General features: G+C 48.4%; 1 protein-coding gene across 2 annotated transcripts in view; it reads right to left on the bottom strand.

The window, feature by feature from the left end:
• The window catches only part of Abl1 (ABL proto-oncogene 1, non-receptor tyrosine kinase), a 100060-nt gene that overhangs the window by 58522 nt on the left and 26783 nt on the right, over window positions 1-14755 (bottom strand). The window lies entirely within an intron of this gene.

Genomic DNA, 14755 nt, shown 5'->3' with positions numbered 1-14755 from the left:
GTGCAGGTCCCTACCTCAGTAGGCTCTAACTGGTAAATAAAGTTGCTCTGGCAGTCAGTGCCCAGGAAGGGAGACTTAGACGGGACTCGAAATTTCCTGGGTAAGAGAACCATGAAAAGAAGAAGGTTTTAGAATCGCCATATTGGGAAGCAGGAGGATCAGGCCTGAAAGCTGCAGGAGGGAAAGCATACAGCACTGTAAGAATTGGGAAGAGTGGCCCCAGGGGCACCTTCCCCCATTGGGCCTGGGGTAGCAAAGATGGAATATACATTTTAGTAAGTAATAATCAGGAGTATTGGAAGGGAGGCAATGTGGAAGGGTGGGAGTGACCCAACTATTGAGCTGCTTAGGGCATATAAAATAAGGCTCTGTGTGTGTGTGTGTGTGTGTGTGTGTGTGTGTGTGTGTGTCCCCGTCCTTCAGTTGCGAATCTACAACACTGGGATGGTAGTGAGAAGCGCACACGTACCCACCGGAGAGTTGAAAGCAGATTAACCATACTACCGTTCAGAATATTTCCAAAGTCTGCAGTAAGGCAGGAGACAACCAACCAGCTAGAGTCCTAGACCCTGTCTTGACAACATCAAAACAAAACAAAAAGATAAAAGCAAAACAAAAATGCTTAGAGAAAAGAAGATGGGGGTGGGGCTGGATAGATGGCTCAGAAGAGCACTGGCTCCTCTTCCAGAGGACCTGGGTTCAATTCCCAGCACTCACATGGCAGCTCACAAGTGCCTGAAGCTCCAGTTCCAGGTAATCTGATACCCTCGTACAGACATACATGCAGGCAAAACAACAATGTACATAAAATAAAAATGAATAAATCATTTAAAAAAAAGAAGGTCCGGTGTGATCCACAAGACAGAACTTAAAGAGGCAAAATGAGCATGCACGCCCACAGAACACAGACCCATCTCATCAGAATGCCCTGCGGTCTACATGGAACTCACAGCTACATCATGAACAGAAAACGAGTTTTTTGTTCTCATGTATGTTGTATGAAACTCCAAGTGAGATCAACCCAAAGAAGAGAACCCCAGCACAAGACACAAAGTGGACTTACCCCAGGCAGCACCGCACACTGAACCCAGGGCTCCCCTAAACAAGCTCTCTACCAGATGAACTGTGTCCTAGCCCTGTCACACTTCAGAAGCTAAGCATCTCTGCTCTCCACGTGCTATGGTTGCTGTGGCTCTCTGTGCAGTGTGGGAGCCTCGTGCTCGCTGCCTCTGCACCCCTCCCTTCCACCTGGGGTGTCTATTATGCTCAGGCAGTATGTTGGTGAGACTGTGGAGGTGGAGCTTCTGGCATTTCTAGAGGACAGTCTCACAGCAAACTCCCTGCCCCTCTGGCTCTTAGACTTTCCTCCAGCTTCTGCAGTGCTCCCTGAGCCTTAGGTGTGGGAGCTGTGTCATAGATGTATCCATTGGGACTTGGCTTCACAACTCTGCATTCTGACTGGTTGTGGTTTTCTGTACTAGTCTCTGTCTGCTGCAAAGAAAGTTTCCTTGTTGAGGGGTGAGTACTACACTATGTATTTTTATGAGGACAAATGTTTACAGTGTAGTTAGAAATTACACTGGTTTAGCAAAGTGACAGTTGTAGGTTCTCCAAGATCCACGACTTCACTAGCCTTGAGCGGTTGGCTAGGTTTCTAGTATCAACCATGAGTTCCTTCTTGTATAACAAGACTTAAGTCAAAGGGCTCTTGTTACTGCCAAGGTATGTGCACCACACTACTGCATCCTTAGGGTTATCAAGCTATGGCTGCTCACTACTGTGGCTCACAGGCATCATAGCTGGGTTTGCTTCCCTCCTTTGGAAGCTTCCACAGTGCCTTTCAGTACCTTGAACGCTAGTTCTCAGCAAGGAAGTTATTTGGGTCAGTTTCAGCTCAGGGCCCTTGGGCTGTTGGTTTGAAATGCATGGTGTCTTTAGCAATAAGGACTTACCTTCCACCTTTGGGGGCAGGGGCAACCAAGGACAATAGCAATAGTCTATAATATTTGGGGAGACTCTTGAACAGCGTTGACCAACAATTCAAAAGAGGGTTTTTCATGCCTGGGGTTGGGTTTTTTTTTTGTTTGGTGGACTTTGGTTCTTCGGGTCAGCATTGCCAGCCCAGATAGGAAAATTTCATTTAAACTATATATGTATGTTTATACACAGACTTACATGTATTACAGAGTTTTAGGTAGATAGCTAAACTATGACTCCTTATGACTTTTCCAGGCGTCCTGTTATTTTACTGTCCCTTCTTGTGTATTTACCCCCACCTCTCTCCCTGTTAGGCCCCTTCCCCCTTTCCCTGATCCCTTCCCAGTCTTTTTTCTTTGTTTTGTTTTTTAAAGATTTACTTTATTTATTTTACATATGTGTGTCTCTTCCGATGCACCAGAAGAGGACATCAGATCCCATTACAGATGGTTGTGAGCCACCATGTGGTTGCTGGGAACTGAACTCAGGACCTTTGGAAGAGCAGTCAGTGCTCTTAACCACTTGAGCCATCTCTCTAGCCCTGTCTTCCCATTCTTAAAGGAGCACTGTTCTGTGGAAAGTGGCCTGGAGAACAGCAGGAAAGGTCAGAGGGAACACTCAAGGTACTGCATCCAGATGACAGCCACACATGGTATCTTGTTGTGAAATTCCAAAGGTGAGGAGATGCACTCTCGAGCTCATGTGTGGTGGCCTCCTCTGCAGTTCAGGAGGGGACTCTCTGTGTCAGCAGACTTGTAGTGAATGTTGCTTTTAATTGGGTACAAGTGTCCTGCTTCCTGCCACTCACCTTCTCCCTTTCCTACATAATCTTAGTCATCTGCTCACCAATTTAAAATCAACTTCACATGCGTGTGTTATAGATTACACTGACAGCAACAGCAGTAAGAAGTGCACCTCCTGGGGCTGGCAACATGGCTCAGCAGGTCAGGGCACTAGTCACCAAGCCTATGACCTTGAGTTCACTCTCCAGAACCACGTGGTGGAGGAGGAGAGCTCACTCACTCAAGCTGCCCCCTCATCTGCATACATGCTTCTCCCCCCCAACACACACCCCCAGACCCACCCCTCCACTAAATAAGTAAATGTTAAAAAAAGAAAAAAAAGTTTTGTTTTGTTTTTTACTAAAAAGTACACTTTTGTAAGTCCCATGCAAACTGCAGCTCAGGGCCTCTCATCAGAAATGTGCAGCCTTGCTCTGAGACGTGGACGTTCCGATTTATGCAGAGCTGCAGACTAGAATGCCTCCAAAACACACAGACAAGGAAATGTCTCCAACAGCCAGAGACGGAGGAGGGATGCACAGCACCTTAGCAGCTCCTCAGACAGCTCACAGAGAGAGACGACTTCTGGCTTTAACAGTTTTCCAGTAAAGAAGGAACACATTCCTAATACAGTTTCATTCAAAGAATGTGCTTCAAGGTAAGAATGAAAAGTTAACACCTGCAGGCAAGGTGTACTGGTGCACACCTGTAGTCCCAGCACTTGAGAGGCAGAGGCAGACAGATCTCTGTGAGTTTGAGGCTAGAACAGCCAAGACTATATTGAGAGGCCCTGTCTCAAGGAAAGGAAAGGAAAGGAAAGGAAAGGAAAGGAAAGGAAAGGGAAGGGAAGGGAAGGGAAGGGAAGGGAAGGGAAGGGAAGGGAAGGGAAGGAAAGGAAAAGAAAAGAAAGAAAAAGAAAGTTAATAACCACTTGCCACCACAATGAGTCTGTATTCCTTCTGACCTGTAGAAGAGATTACAGAGGACAGAAAGGGGACCCTGGGCAGGAGCACAGTCTCCACACACAGCATGTGGGACCCTGGGCAACACAATCTACACACACAGCATGTGAGACCCTAGGCAGGAGCACAGTCTCCACACACAGCATGTGGGACCCTGGGCAGGAGCACACACAGCATGTGGGACCCTAGGCAGGAGCACGGTCTACACACACAGCATGGGAGAGGGCAGCAGACACATGTGCAATGTGTTCTGTGGGGCAAAGACTCCTGTTTGGAAAGTACCTGGGACAACTGTCACATATAGGCAACAAAGGCCTTGGGACAAAGACATGAACTGGAAGCAGCTATGTGTTGGGTGTTTTGTCCATGGTCGCCACCTAATTCACCTGATACACATAACATACACGAGCTAACATGCAAAGCATTCAGAATGGCACTTGGCACAGCAGCTGTGATGTATGTGTGTGTAATGCTAGTGCTTGCTTTGGGCTACACACCCCTCAAAGTCTCACGTTAACTGTGGTCCCGGTTATGAAATGAGAGGTGACAAGTGGCAAAGCACAGCATAGGCATGGTCCCCGACAGAGGGGGGGCACATGGGCCTGGAGGAGACCGCATCATACTGATTGTAAACTGCAGTGAGGGCTTCAAAGACAAGAAGAGCTCATACGAGGGAATAAGAGTTACATGGTACAAAAAGTTCTTAATGAACTGCATGTGCATTAAAAACCTTTATATTTTCCATTATTTTTAAAAAGTCTTAAATAGCCAGTGGTATTGTACATCTTTAACCCCAGCACTCTAGAGGCAGAGAGGCAGAGAGAGAGAGACAGAAAGAGAGGCAGAGAGGCAGAGAGGCAGAGAGAGAGGCAGAGAAGCAGAGAGGCAGAGAGAGAGGCAGAGAGAGAGGCAGAGAGAGAAGCAGAGAGAGAGGCAGATGAATCTCTGAGTTCAAGGTCATCCTGGTCTACAAAGCAAGTTCCAGGACAGCTAATGCAGTTTCAAAAAAAAAAAAAAAAATTTCAAAACCAAAACCAAAAAGCTTCAAATAAAGTAAAGTGCTTTCAAACATGTAGGAGTACAGACAAATATCTCAGTTTGTATTTGCACCCACTTTAAAATGTTAATAACGCCGCCGGGCGGTGGTGGCGCACACCTTTAATCCCAGCACTTGGGAGGCAGAGGCAGGCGGATTTCTGAGTTTGAGGCCAGCCTGGTCTACAGAGTGAGTTCCAGGACAGCCAGGACTACACAGAGAAACCCTGCCTCGAAAAAAAAATTTTTTTAATAACATGGCATTGTATGTTATGGAATTCTACATGTCACTTAAACATGTTAACAACTTAGGTAGCCCATCTCTGGCTCTTGTTGGATTTTTCATATTTACAAAGTAATAAAAGCTCGTTTTCTATCACTGTCCACGGTGACTTTCAGACCTCAGAGCTCTGGAAGGGTGGGAACCAAAGAATCTCCTCAGTTTTATAAAATAAAGAGATCCAAGTCTCAACACTAGTGCCTGTAGCAACAGTCGGCAGGTGGGGGCTGACGAGCAGTCTTCTAGTGTGCCGTGCCTGGGCTCTGCTGGTTATCATTAAGAAAACACTTTCAAAAACAAGAGCAAAGGAGCATGGAGCTACAAGGACAGACTATTCTGGAACCACTTCCAGGAACAGCACTTGTTTAAACAATGGCAGTAAGTGAAAGCGGCTGTTTGGAGGGCCAGTGTGTCTGAGAAGAACTCAAAGCTCACCCACTGCATCGTGCCAGGGAACGACTCCTTCCTAGGGCTGTGATGGAAAAAATGGGTAGGATGCTCACAGGACACCATGTGAGAAACACTCCCCAGGCTAGCCTGCTCCAAGCTCCCATCCTTCTCATAAAGATTGTGTTGAAGGAACATGAAGGGACCGAGAGCAAAGAAGTAAGTATGGTGAATTCACGTCCCATGATGCTCGAGAGAGCTACGACAGTCAGTAAAGTCATCGGGTTTAAGTGATGGTGCTGTCACAGAAGCCAATGGCCAAAGTGCTGCTTGTAGGCTTCAGGGGAGCTCTAAAAGGTGTGCCTCTTCCAGTCTGAAAGCTAGCACAAGTCTCAAGGACTGCAGAGCCTATGTGATAAGGTTTGATTATTTAGATCATTTTCCTTGACAACAGGAGCAGAAGACACAGCTTGTTCCTGGGGTAACCCTTGCTGAAGTCCTGCAGCCCAGTCAACAGCAGCCACTGGCTAAAGTCTGTCCGTGGGGCTGTAAGCAGAACACAGCTAAGCAATAAAGTCTGCTGAGTCTTGGTGAAATCTGGCCTTCAGAGAAGGGTTGAACAGGCCAGGAAACAAACATTTCTATGGCCTAAGGTGTGTCAAATGGGCTTTTGAGAAGGAGAGGAGTTTTTCCTACGCCTGTGAGCAAAAGAAGGAAAAATGAGCCAAATAAATGAGCTGGGTCGTAAGGCAACACAAGTGACACTCCTCTGTGGGACAGGCACTCCTGCACCTGACGGATGTGAAACTACAGCTTAAGAAAAACGACCCAAGTCAGGCCTTGCAGTTTGCAGCAGTTAAAGCAATGCGGCAGTCATCCACAGTCACCTGCAGAATGACAGGCTTAGGCTGCAGCTGCACTTGCCAGCAGCTTTATGTGTTTCTGTAGGAAGCAGACCAAACTCAGTACTAAAGTTCAAGTCAAAATGAGCTGTCTGCATGCAACCCGCAGACTCCAGTTGTTTCTAGAACATGGCCTGAAAATTCTACACTGTCCTGATCATCAAAAAGTACCAGAGACATAAAGAACACTCACAACGGGAAATTCCAATAAGACAGGACCAGAAGAGTCAGGCCCAGGCTGCCCATGGTCATGCAGAAGAAAAAGAAGTAACACGCTAAGTAACTGGAGAAGCTGGGAAACAAATACATCTATGGGGAAAACCTTAGAGAAATGCATCCAGAACCAGAAAGATGGTTCAGCAGTGAAGAGCACCTGCTGCTTTTTCAGAGGATCCAGATTCTTATCATCATGTGGCAGCTTACAACTGTCTATAACTGCAGTCCCAGGAAATCCAGTGCCCTCTTTCAAACTACTGGCACAATGAGTGCATGTGGTACATACATAGATATGCAGGCAAAACATCCACACATACAAAATAATAGAATAATTTTAAAAATTCATCTGTATTGACAGGAATATGAAAAAAACAAGCCCACCCTATGTCCTTCATACCGGCCGATCTTAGCATTTTCCTTCTTACTTTTTAAAATTATTTATTTTTATTTATATGCACTGGTGTTTTACCTGCATGTTTGTCTGTGTGAGGGTGTCAGATCCTGGAATTACAGACAGCTGTGAACTGCCATGTGGGTGCTGGGAATTGAACCTGAGTCCTCTCAGAAGTAGTCAGTGCTCTTAACCATTGAGGCATCTCTCCAGCCCCTCATTTGGGGGGTTTTGGGTGGGGAAGTGTTTTTGATTTTTGAGACAGGGCCTCTCTTCTAGAGCCTTGACTGTCCTAGAACTCTTTATGTAGACCAGGTTGGCCTCAAGCTCACCGAGATGCCCCTGCCCCTGCCCCTGCCCCTGCCCCTGCCCCTGCCCCTGCCCCTGCCCCTGCCCCTGCCCCTGCCCCTGCCCCTGCCCCTGCCCCTGCCCCTGCCCCTGCCCCTGCCCCTGCCCCTGCCCCTGCCCCTGCCCCTGCCCCTGCCCCTGCCCCTGCCCCTGCCCCTGCCCCTGCCCCTGCCCCTGCCCCTGCCCCTGCCCCTGCCCCTGCCCCTGCCCCTGCCCCTGCCCCTGCCCCTGCCCCTGCCCCTGCCCCTGCCCCTGCCCCTGCCCCTGCCCCTGCCCCTGCCCCTGCCCCTGCCCCTGCCCCTGCCCCTGCCCCTGCCCCTGCCCCTGCCCCTGCCCCTGCCCCTGCCCCTGCCCCTGCCCCTGCCCCTGCCCCTGCCCCTGCCCCTGCCCCTGCCCCTGCCCCTGCCCCTGCCCCTCCCCTGCCCCTGCCCCTGCCCCTGCCCCTGCCCCTGCCCCTGCCCCTGCCCCTGCCCCTGCCCCTGCCCCTGCCCCTGCCCCTGCCCCTGCCCCTGCCCCTGCCCCTGCCCCTGCCCCTGCCCCTGCCCCTGCCCCTGCCCCTGCCCCTGCCCCTGCCCCTGCCCCTGCCCCTGCCCCTGCCCCTGCCCCTGCCCCTGCCCCTGCCCCTGCCCCTGCCCCTGCCCCTGCCCCTGCCCCTGCCCCTGCCCCTGCCCCTGCCCCTGCCCCTGTTCTTCCTGGCTGGGCAGCATTTTATCAACTGTTTCTATGAGGCAGCAAGATGCTATTAGGGAATAGGGTATCTGACTGGAGCCCAGAACAGCCTGCTGCTTTATAATCTGATGACATCAGGCAAGTCCCTTACCTTCTCTATGCCCTAGTAACTCTGTTTACTGTAAAGATAACTCTGGCCACCTCATATAACATCATCACTTCTGCTAGAGTGCAAATTTTTCAGGTACCACAGTGAAAACAGAAGGTCCTAACCCCCAACTCAGCACTTCCTCCCTATGTCCAGGAGGCAAGATCAGGAAGCATCTGGTATTGACCTCAGGTATGTTATGAAGACCAAGACAGAACTGGAGGTCTGGAAGGAGCAGCAGTAGCAGGAAGACAAGCTGATATATGGGGACCCTCCCTGGCAACAGCTGAAGCCTCAGACTACCCTGTGGCCTGCTGGAGGGCACAAAGTCCAGTGCTACCTAGATTTGCAAACAAAGAAGACAGGACCCATTAGCAAAGACAAAGCCCCAGAGGCTGTGAGACTCAGCCTAAGGGTGTGTCCTAACAGAACATCGTTTCTCCTAGAAGAGAGCCCTCAGGGCGCAATGTGCTTCCTGGGAGCACACACACTGCTATTTGGAGCCTACTTTCTGATGAGAAGAAAGCATGATTAGGTGTGACTTTCAGGAAACTAACAAGTCTAGGTCCACAGGCAGTCTCCCCCAATGATAGCCTTCCTTCTTGGGTTCAATTCCCTTGAAATCCACCATTGAAAATGTTCTTTGAGATGGATTCTTGGCAGTAAGTTCTTTTTGTTTTTATATGACTGATGTCTTGTATGTTTGTGACAGGATCTCACCATGTATCTTTGGCTCTCTTGGAACTCATAATGTAGACCAGGCTGGCCTCGAACTAACAGAAATCAACCTGCCTCTGCCTTCCTGGTACTGGAATTAAAGACCTGTGCTACTATGCCTGGCTCACTCTCAATCTTAAAGGTTGGTTTTATGGCTCTACAATTCATTATTCTTGAATATTCTGTGTCTAGTCTGTACTGGGTCTTCTGTTCTCACTGTACAAAACCCAGCAGTTCCCTGCTGGTCCCTTTAGGTCTGCTCTGTCCTTTCTCTGTAGATGTTTGTCAAATCTGTTCCATCTTTGATATTCTACAGGTTCATGTTTAGAGCTAATCTCCGACCCTCCCTACTCTTCTGGAGTTTGATGACCTTCTAAATGTGGAAATTCAGATCTCTCACTACGACCCTAGCATCTGGGTCAGAAGCCTTTGTCCCAGATTCCATCACTTAAAGGATCTCAATTTGCCCACAGTGGTAGTAGCACACACTTTTAGTCCAAGCATTCAGGAGGCAGAGGCGGGTGGATGATCTCTGTGAGGCAGCGTAGAAGCCAGCCATGGCTGCATAGAGTTACCATCTCAAAACAAAACACATTTTATGCTTGCCACTAAACTTCCAGGAGAATGTGCCTGATAGCTATAAAATCACAGCTTCTCTTGAGCTCATCAGGGTGAGATCACATGGATACAGGAGATTGAATTCTATCGAACCATCATCTCTCTAGAGAGAGAGATGCATGCAAAATGTGTAACCTTCCCCAAAGCCCAGGAGAATAGGGTGGCTGCTATAGAACCACATAGGAAGCAGACAGCTTACATGTTCATGAATTCTTAGAAAGCTGAGCATGAGCCAGACAGCTGTAGAACTCCAGACAGAGTCCCTTACAAGGTCTTCTCCAGCAGGTGCTCAGGAGTAGACTTCAAGACTGGAGACAGCCTGGCTGGATGTAGGATTCCTGTTCTATGCAGTGCAAGCACTTTGACCGAGAGGAAGATGAAGGCCCTTTCTGCCTTTGGGACCCTGACAGGGCTCTGCTGCTTCTGGGAATGGGCGGAAGCAAAACTCACTGCCTGCTGCGTTCTTCACTGACTCAGGTCAGAGGTCAGCTACTGGGAAGGAAGCACAAGCAAGTTCTACTTCATCCAGGAGCCCCCATTAAGCACTACAGACATGCACAGAGAACTGAAGTGCATGACGCTAAGAAAACCAAGAACTGAGCTGGACAAAGAAAACCAGTAACGTCCCTGTTTTACCAAGAGTCTGGCTCTAAGAACAGAACAGCAGTCTAGCACTGCACTGTGACACAGCAGGATAAAAGAGAAAAGAAAAGACATACTCTAGCTGGATTCTCCGCAGCAAAAAACAAAACAAAACCAAGCCCAAAGGGCCAACGTGCTGGCTAGTTTTATGTCAACTTGACACCAACTAGAGTTGCTGGAGAAAAGGGAGCTTCAGTTGAGAGAATGCCTCCATAAGAGCAGGCAAGCCTGTGGAGCATTTTCTTAATTAGTGATTGACGATGGAGGGCCGGGTCCATTGTGAGTGGAACCACCCATGGCTGGTGGGTCCTGTGTGCTCTAAGAAAGCAGCTGAGTAAGCAGCACCCCTCCACGGCCTCTGCATCAGCTCCTGCCTCCAGGTTCCTGCCCTGTTGGAGTTCCTGTTCAAATACTATTTTTCCCCAAGTTGCTTTCTTTGCTCATGGTGTTTTATCACAGCAATAGTAACCCTGTTTTTAAAAGAATATTTTTTCATATTTACTTATTTATTATGTATACAGTGTTCTGCCTGTGTGTATACCTGATCTCATTACAGATGGTTGTGAGCCACCATGTGGTTGCTGGGAATTGAACTCTGGACCTCTGGAAGAACAGTCAGTGCTTTCAATCTCTGAGCCCCCAACAGTAACCCTAACTAGGACAGCCAGTGAGAGACAAGATGGCTTAGCAGGTAACTGCACTTACTGCCAAGCCTGAATACCTAAGCTCAGGCCCTAAACCCCACATGGTTGAAGGAGAGAACTGATTCCCACAATTGGCCTTGCATCTCCACCTCCACAGGTGCACTGAAGCACCCGTGTGTGTGTGTGTGTGTGTGTGTGTGTGTGTGTGTGTGTGTGTGTATGTACACACGCATGTATATATATACACACACAAGTAAGTAGTAAATAGTAGTAAATGTAATTTTAGACCAAAAAAAAAAAAAAAAAAAAAAAAAAAAAAAAAAAAAAAGCTGGAATGGCCTACACAGGCCAAATTCAGACCAAGATTCTTAGTGGGAGGACACAGTCTTTGGGTGCTGACTAACCTTCTCTTTCTTTCCATCCATATGGGTCTGAGTTAGCTTTTCTATTTAACTGAATAACAGCCTTTCCAAGCTGAAGACTCATTTTGAAACACAGTATATTTTTAGCGTAACACTGTTTGGCTTGGCAAAATTACTTCAGAGCCCCTCTGGAACAGGTGGACAGGTACAGTTACTGCACAAGGCAGGGAAAGAAAAGACAAAAGTCAGGTCCAGCCCCTTCCTGCCATCAGAGCTCAAAAAGAAGAGAAAGGGAAGAGTCAGCCCCAAGCGTCACCACTTCTGCAAATTCAAGGGACAAGATGACGTTAGGGTTCAGACCAGAAAGCACAGCGACAATTCCACCCGAGTCTTTGTGTAGGAGACTGACAGCTAACAAAAAGTGGCGTCAGCTACTAGCGTATGATGGCTCTCTTAGGTTTTGCATTTGTCTTTTTGGCATCCATCAGTACCCAGGTGGAACAGCCTGCAATCCAGAGCCCATGCTCACACCCACTTCCTTATGTAACTCACATATACACACCAGTATTTTCCTGCCCTACATCATCCACGGAAGGTGCCACAATACGAACAACAGCCAATGCCTCAAGGCCACCAGACTTAGCCACACCAGTCAACCCTAAGCAGTCTCCTCCATCCACCTTTCATTCCCCACACAGTAAGCATGGAAGACTCTTCCTTCATCCCCTCTGGCCCTGAGCAAACCACTGCACTTCCCCAAGGAAACCTGCATAGTGTGGCATGGAGGTAAAAACAAACAAACAAACAAACTTACTTCCCATGCCCTCAGCCAGCCCACCTCAGCACTAATCTCTGTTGTGATAGAATTGCTGCTCACATCCAGACAGACCACACCAGGCCAATACAGTTCCATGTGAGAGAGGTTTATAGTGGGGAAGGGGGCAAAAGGGGGCAACGGAGACAAAGAGAGAAAAGAGAGAAAAAAGAGAGTGAAGATCAAGAGGGTCTGCCTTTTAGACTGAGACCTAACTGCTCGCAGGTAAACATGGGAGGTAAACCAGATGGACGCTGGGAATGTGGGAATATATATGGCGATTGCAATGGCAACAGATGCACGGGTCCCTGTTGCCTATGGGTGACGTAACCTTCATCGCTGGATTTGGAAGTGACCTGCAACCGTAAAGCCAGTTCCTGATACCAACAATCTCCAAAAATTACACATCTGTAGGTAACCAAGAGACAGAGAAGGAAAAAGGTCTACGGGGCAGGAAGTGGAGGGCAGAAGTATAAATAGGGAAATCACCTGCCACCTAAGCTGAGGGCATGCAGTGGGAAACCATCATGACTGTGCCAGAGCCGCCTCCTGCCCACAGCTCAGATCCAGACCTAGTCTATAGGAACACAGACCACTGTGAGCAGAGGCTGAACTGCTCTGCGGGAAAGGATGTGCTGGAGTATGAGACTGGGCACAGTACTGTACCAGCGGTGAGACAGCTCCGTGGTCCTCCTGGGCTCATACTGGGAACAAGTAAAGATGCCTTCTCCCACCTTGACCAGGTAGGCGTCCTGTGAGCACCTGTGTTGGCAAAGCCTGGCGCCAGACCAGATGCACAGAAGCTGTTTACAGCTGGAGCCCTGACATCAAAGCATGCTGAAGGAGAACGGACCTGGAGGTGAGGGGCAACAGACTGATGACTGAGTCAGACCAGAGGGAGCAAGGAGGGAGCAAGGAGGAAGGAAGTCAGTTAGATTGAGGCCAAAGTACTGAGGCTTTGTATTTACTTCTGCATGGAAGTCCTGGGAGAAGGCCAAGGTCAACTTCGAATTCAACTTGCCATGTGGATGGCCACAAGACAGAAGAGATGAATAAGCATGGGGAGTTGGATTTGAACACTCAGAGCCTCTCATAGTTTGTGTGCTGAGAAAGGAGCCACTCAAGTTCAAGTTGAGGGTGTCCACCTTCTCCTGTGTGGATACATGAAAGGAAAAGGTGGGGTTGGTACCTCGTCACCTACGTATCAGCAGCTCTGAATCAAGAGCCAGCAAAGGCAGCAGGACACAGTTCTGCCATCATGAATGACCACTCTGAAATGCAGCAGCTGCATTTCCAGGATCTCCTCCTTCCTCCCTGTATTGATCACTGTTGCCATAACTACCATTTAATCATCTTAAAAAGCTGCACACACATCTTCACTGGGTCACTGCAACTGCTGTCCTTTACCTGGCAGCTGCGATCCCCTCAGGACAGTAGGGCTGTCTGGTGAACAAGAAGATCCTAAGATGGGACCTGGGTTTAACACAGCATGCTTCCCATCAGCGCCTGCTACGTAAGTCCCAATCATCATGTTCTGTTAGATACTTTGTTTTCTTTCCTACTTCATGGACCTTTTCTTTTACATTTTCAAAGAGAAAATGACAACTTTGCAAAACACAAGAGATTTGAAATAATTCTAAGTTGGTGGCTCCTCCAGGGATTTCCATGCCCTAGTCTCCATCCAGCACACACAGTAATTATCCAGTTATAATGACATGAAAAGACAAGCAGGATTCTGAGTTAGGATGGTGGACAGAGACAGTGCTCATGGTGTTCAGCCTATAAACCTTAAATTAAACAGGCAGGAAGCAGCCATCGCCACCCAGAGATTCCAGCAGAGCTGGGGTCTGAAGGTGGAGAGATGGGCACTGCTCACAGTTAGCATGAAGGGATCCCAGGTGGACATCTTGGAGGAGGGCGTGGTAAGGGCGTGGCTGGGGGTGGCGAGGGCATCAACTCTGCAGATAAAGCTGGAGTGTGTGGATAATATGTGAGGTGCTGGGAACAGGGGTGAATCTGGGATCACAGATGTGTGCAGGTAACTGACAACAGTCAAAATACACACCCAATACCCAGGAGGACTAGTGTGTCCACTGCTCTCCCTACACACCAGATTCTGGAGAAACACTGACAGCATTTCTTCTACGGATGCATTTGTCTTCCTGTTAAGCACAGACTTCTGAGCATAGACACTGGGAAGCTCCGAGCTCAGCACCACTTAGTGCACATGAGTGTGTTAGCTGTATAAGAACAAATATGCCTATGTTCTGACAGTTCACCATCTCACTGAGACAAGAAAACAAAATAAACAAAACCCCAAACCTTGCACTTTAAATATGCAGAATACAAGCTGCTCCTAACCCTATTACTCAATATAATCAATTCCTAACCCTATTACTCAATGCTAACATCTACTTTTGTTTTTTAAGAAAACGCCACCAGGTGGTGAGTGGTTTCAGTACATGCTCCACAGTCAAGTGGCTGTGTCACACTTGAAAGGGTGACAAGGCTAAGTGCACAACCTAGCACAATCCACAGTGGCATCTGGAGTGTAGCACAGCAGCAGGTACCTGCCTAGCAAGTAGGAGGTCTAGAGTATGGGTCCTAGCATGGTGCAGAAATGACACTGGCCATGTCTTATAGAAAGCTTTGCAACGGGTAACCTCTTGAACAAGTTTTCTGATTTTTTGTTTTTAATGAGTGTAGGATTCAGGTCATCAGGTGTAGTGGTAAGTGCCTCTACCAGCTGAGCTATCTCCATGCCCAGTGAGTCCTACTTTAACAACCAAACTCCAATTAGAGAGATGATCTATCCCCATCTCCTCATTCCCATGTTAGTTTGGGCTACAAAGCCAGGGAAC

The sequence above is a fragment of the Arvicanthis niloticus genome, chromosome 2, assembly GCF_011762505.2.
Source record: "Arvicanthis niloticus isolate mArvNil1 chromosome 2, mArvNil1.pat.X, whole genome shotgun sequence".
NCBI classification, from domain to species: domain Eukaryota; kingdom Metazoa; phylum Chordata; class Mammalia; order Rodentia; family Muridae; genus Arvicanthis; species Arvicanthis niloticus.
Note: the sequence above shows the minus strand (reverse complement) of the source record. Positions and strands in the feature narration are given on the sequence as shown.